The following is a 6,610-nucleotide window of genomic DNA, read 5'->3' as shown; positions in this document are numbered from 1 at the left end:
GTTTGCCTAAGAAGTGGACTTCGCCAAAAAAGAACTGAGCTCGCCTGAATGATTTGATCACCCGCACGAGTCAAGCTCGCTTGTAGGAGGTTCACCTTCATGAACCAAGCTCGCCAATAGGGTTTAAGCTCGCCTGAACACTTAAGGGGTTCACTTGTCAACCTCACATGTTCACCTAGCTCGCCTGCAAGCTCGCCTGAGCGTTTAACTCGCTCGCAAGCTCGCTTGTAAGCTCGCCTGAGTGTTTAACTCGTTTGTAAGCTCGCCTGAGCATTTAACTCACTCGCAAGCTCGCCTAGCTCGCCTACTAGCTTTCCTGAGTGGTTAAAACCACTTACTTGAATTATGGGGGTAGTTACGCCAACTTCCCATGATTCAAGGGGTCGGTTATGATCTTCTCAAGCTATATATTGCCATTGATGGCAACATGAGAGGGGATCTTTTGGCTTTTTGACATTTGTGAGATCCAATTCTTGGCTCTTTGAATCTTCTTGATCTTAGCTTTCTAAGATCTTGAACTCTCTTGGCATTCTGTCTTTTGGGAGATAAAAGAACTGAATCTTTCCTATTTTGAGCATTCAGCCTTGATTTCAAGCTCTGGTGATCGTACTATTCAACGCAAGTTTCTATCACGCATTGAAACTTGCCCACAATCTTATTCAAATCATCTAAGGAAAGCGAACTCTACACGAACATTGAGGGAGACATCCTATCGCTACTAAAGAACCCACGTTAAATAAGGAGAGATCAGATCAATTCTCTTCGCTTCTGTATAAAAGTGATTTTTGATTTGTAATCCAATTTCAACTAATACAAATATTTGAGATCAATTTTACGACCTATAATAAGTAACCCCTTAAATTGCTCCTTAATAGGGTGCAACTGACCCCCTTAAATGACTCCTTAATAGGGTGTAACCGACCCCTTAAGTCACGCCATAATGGGGGTTTAATGTCCTATTTCGTGGAAAACGGTTTTGGAACCGTTTAAAACGTGTTTGAAATGGTCAAACGCGACGTTCGCATTCTAAAATGAGCTTTGTGTCTAGCACATGACACGCAGAGGTGAGCTTCGTGTTTTGAACTTAGAACGTGGTGATGAGCTCAATGTTTTGAGCTTGAAACGCGGTGATGAGCTCCGTGTTTTGTTGTTAAAACGCGGGAATGACCTTAGCATTTTGTTGTTGAAACACGAGAATGACCTCCGTATTTTATTGTTGAAAAACAGGAATGACCTCCGCGTTTGGAATTAGAAACGCGAAGGTGGACCTTCGCGTTTGGCCTTGAAGAGATCGTCAATTGTAATATCTTTTCTTAAGTTCTACAAGGATCGTCAGCTTGTAATCCATATATTTGGTTTTCGAATAAATGAAGATTCTAGAGCCCACCATCTTTCTTCTCCATCTTCACACTAATTAGGATCAGGTATCTGTAGTAATTTTTTAACAGCCTATAACGCCCTAGGCCTATGGGCCCTATTGGCACATACAAGCTGTGGGACCTACCGAAAGCAACTTGATCGTTAGCTAAAATTCACTATCAAAATGCTAACACTAGTTGTTCTTAGGCCTTGAGTTTTTCTCTATTTAAACCACTAATATTTCTTCACACTAGTCCATGTGGGACTAAAGTGATGGTGTCATATGTTAAGTACAATTTGGTTTATGCTAAGTCCAATTTGATTCTTGTTAAGTATAATTTAATTCCTGTTAAGTTAAATATAAATCATATTAAGTCTAATTCAATTTGTTTTAGGTCTAATTTCATGTTAAGTCTAATTTAAATTATGTTAAGTCTAATCTAATTCATGTTTAGTCTAATTTAAATTATGTTAAGTCTAATTCAACTTGTTTTAAGTCTAATTTCATGTTAAGTCCAATTTGATTCATGTTAAGTCTAATTTAATTCCTGTTTAGTTAAATATAAATCATATTAAGTCTAATTCAATTTGTTTTAGGTCTAATTTCATGTTAAGTCTAATTTAAATTATGTTAAGTCTAATCTAATTCATGTTTAGTCTAATTTAAATCATGTTAAGTCTAATTCAACTTGTTTTAAGCCTAATTTTATGTTAAGTCCAATTTAATTTCATGTTAAGTCCAATCTAATTCATGTTAAGTCTAATTCACCTTATTTTTAGATTTAAAACAAATTGAATTAGACTTAATATGAAACAAATTGGACTTAATATAAACCAAATTGAACTTAACATGAACCAAAATTGCACTCAATATGAATCAAAATGGACTTAACGTGAATCAAACCAGACTTAACACGAACCAAACTAGACTTAACATATAATCCATTACTTAATATTCAACAAATTAGTCTTATTATTCAACCCAATAGACTTCACATACAAGCCACTGGACTTATTATTCAACCTAATTAACTTAACATACAAGCCCTTGGACTTCACTTCTCACTCATTAGACTTAATATTCCATCTTGGACTTGAGCTTAATATCAAAAATTGTCAAAAAGAACTCATAGCTTAGAGGTCTTGAATTTGCGACGGCCTCGAGCTCCTCCGCGTCCTCCTCCGTCACAGCATCCTCCGCCTCGTTCTTTGCCACCTCTTCATCTTTAGTGTCGAAGACCGATCTGTTCTTTGACAGATCCTCCGACTAGAACTCCGACGAATTTGAGGGCTTTCTTTTATTTTCAGGTGAAAAGAAAGAGAAAGCGGGGAAAATTAGTGGGAGAAAAGTAGCGAACAATATGGTTGGAATGGTCGGAAGAAGGGGATGTAGGTGTCTGAGAGAAAAAGGATAAAGAGAGAGAAGAGGAAGGAAATGTGTTAGGAGAGAGGAGGAGAGGAGAGGAGGTGAGGAGGAAGGAGGAGCAGATGAGGAAGAAATGAGGGTATTTTTCGATTTTCTATTTATTTCTCTCTCTTTATGCTTAGTTTGTATGAAATAAATAGTCGAATCACATGAAGTGACATTTTTGGGGCTGATCCACATGAGAAAAAGAGGAAGAGGTTGGGTCACATAATGTTATTGTTATTGGGACCTTGAGACAATTTTCCCAAAGAAGAAAAGGAAAAAAAAAATAAAATACATCCGCATCATGTCGAATAAGATAATTTGCCATGATATCCGCATGCAATCTAAAATGATAATATCCATGGGGTCAGACGTCTAGGCCAATAACAAGCCCAAGCCCAAACCAGAAGACCATAACCCTTCATTAGACCAAAAAGCGGCCGTTAATTGCCAAACCATCACATTAATAAAGGCTAAGTATAGCTTCTACATGTTGCGAACAAAACTGGCAACAGTTTTGTAGACAAAGACATCAAAATCTAATTTTGGAATAAGATTTCCATAAATGTGAACGTTTAAACTAAATTCTAAATCTTGCTTATTTAATTATTTTTCTTAAACTAAACTCTTTTATTTCAAATTTTTTTTTTTGTTCGTCTTCATTTGGACTTCATGCGCAAATCAACCCGAAAAGCACGGATCGGCCAAGAGCAGTCCGCAAACTGTCGCTTTTATTACTTGGATGCCAGCCAATTACTTGCTTGACCAGCTTTATTTATTAATTTTTTTTTTCTTGTTGTCGTCAAACAACAATAATAAAGACAAGGCATGTTGTTTTATGTCTTATCCATTAACCGTCCATGACTCCCTTACTCTTGGGCGCGTCAAGAAGCTCCTCAAATATTTGCCGACCTTTTCCAGCAAACCTTCCTAGCGTCACAACATTATTTTCAAGAAAACCCCAAATCTTTCAACAAAATTTTCATAAAACGCAAGCACACAACATTATATCTCAGAGAACTCCCATGAACTTTTGATGCGGTTTCAGAACCGCCCTCCAGGGGGGTTTAATGACAAACCTAAAATTCAGTTTGGGAAAAACTAGGCCACAGTTGGTCCTGTGCCTCTCAGGCCAAATATTTAAATCACCTCCCACTTGAATCAAAATAAAACTAATTTAATTCAACCTATCTCGGGGGAAGTCCTGACTTACTTTTTTTTTTAATTTCCCGAACCCAAACAAATTCTAAGGACGCGTTTGGTTAGGGGCTGTTTGTTTCACATTTTTTTTGGGATATAGGGTGGATTTTAAGTTTTGGGATGTAAAAAGTGTCATTTTTGAGTTTTGAGATTCCATAAACTTTGTTTGTTTCAAAAATAATTTTGGGATATTGAATCCCTAAATTATAAACAAATAATATATTTTTAGGATTTGTGAAATCCTCTCTTTTGTTTCAATCTTTTTTTGGGATATAAGGTGGATTACAAGTTTTTTGGGTTTCAGAATTCCATAAACAATGTTTGTTTCAAAACCAATTTTAGGATATTGAATCCCCAAATTATAAAAAACTATTATATTTTAGCATTTGTGAAATCCTATTTTTGTGAGAGGATTTGGGTTGGATATTGCACCTATATATTATTAAAAAATTATTATATTATATTATATTAGCATGCTATACTATAAAATAATTAATATAATATAGAATTAATATATTATATAATATTATAATAATATAATATTTAATATAATACATCTATTCCTCTATTAATAATAGGAGGACCCAAGAATCACTGTTCATGCTGTAGTAAATGCTGCAGTAAATGACTGTAGCATTTTATATATATTTTAACATTATTATATGATAATAATAAATATATATATTTAATATTATATATATAATATATATAATATATTATATTATAATATATATATATATATATAATATATAATATGTAATATAATATATATTATATACATAATTTTATATTATAATATATATATATATATATATATATATATATATATATAATATATATATATATATATATATATAATATATATATATATATATATATATATATATATATATATATATATTATATCTTATATAATATAATATATAATATATATATATTATATATTATTATATATATAAATATATACTATATAATATGTATAGTAATTATATGTTATATATATAATAAATATATATATATATATATATATATATATATATATATATATAATATATATATATATATATATATATATATATATTATATATATATTTAAAAAATAAGATTAATATATTATCACATGTGTTACAATAATTAATATAATATAAATTAAGACATGGCAATGTTAAAATAATTAATATAATGTAAAATTAATAATATTATAATAATATATAATAATATAATATTTAATATAATACATCTATTCCTCTATAATAATAGGAAGGACCCAAGAATCACTGTTCATGATGTAGTAAATGCTAGTAAATTACTGTATCATTATATATATTTACATTATATATAATATATTATATAATATATATATATATATATATATATATAATTTATTTATATATATATATATATATATATAAATATATATATATTAATATATATATATATATATATAATATATATATATATTATATATATATATAATTATATAATAATAAATAATTATATATTATATATATAATATATATATATATATAATATATATATATATAATAATTATATATATTAATATATATATTATATATATTATATATATACTATATTATATTATATATATATATTATATACATATATATATATTATATATGTTATTAAAATATTATAATTAATATAATATATTATATAATAATATATGTATATAAAAGTATTATATACTATTATAATATAATGTTGTACTATTATATATATTATAGTATGTGATATTGCATAATAATATATAATAAATATCATAAAATAAATTATACGTATAAATTACAAATTATAGTATTCCAAATCCCAAAATATTGATGTAACAAATAAAATATTACAAATTGTAGTATTTCAAATCCCAAAATATTGATGAAACAAACAAAATATTACAAATTATAGTATTCTAAATCCCAAAATATTGATGAAACAAACAAAATTTTAGAGATCCCAAAACCCATAAAAAATTTTATGGATTTCAAATTCTATGATGAAATCCATATCCATAAATTTTGGGATTTTAAACAAACAGCCCCTTAAAGTTTTTTGAGACGGAAAGGAGTTGAAAGCTGACATAGTGTGCCGGAGCGCCTGTTCTTTTTCTGATGCTGCCCCCACCCATTTCACTGACATCTTCCAGCTTTCCACCAAATTCACTCAATTTTACAGCGTTTTAGACGAAAAGCTACATGCTGGCAGAAATACCCAACAATATTCGGCAATCCAAACGGGCCCTAAAGGTTCGGCCTAGTATACAGTTCAAAGGGGAAAATTCACCGCAGATGTAAATAAGGATTTGTTAAGGGCTCGGAATAAAGAAAGGTGGGGAGAAAGATATTGGCTGAGGAGGGGACACGTGGGGGAAACTGCGCCACCCCCCATAAAGCGAGGAGACAGCGACGCGGGAGGCGAGCAAAACAAAGTTGGGGAATATTCAAGAGAAATATTTGCAGTGACCTCCCTACATAATGAACCTTTTCCATTTGAGTGCAAAGAAATCAATCACTTGGAAGAAGACTTTTCTGTGGCTTCTTTCTGAATTTGTACAAGGCGCTAATTTTTTTGGTCCACTAAAGATTCAATAGACATAGCGACAAAAATTACATCTCTTTTAAACTGGACTCA

Source organism: Asparagus officinalis, chromosome 10, assembly GCF_001876935.1.
Source record: "Asparagus officinalis chromosome 10, Aspof.V1, whole genome shotgun sequence".
NCBI classification, from domain to species: Eukaryota; Viridiplantae; Streptophyta; class Magnoliopsida; order Asparagales; family Asparagaceae; genus Asparagus; species Asparagus officinalis.
This window is presented reverse-complemented; position numbering follows the sequence as displayed.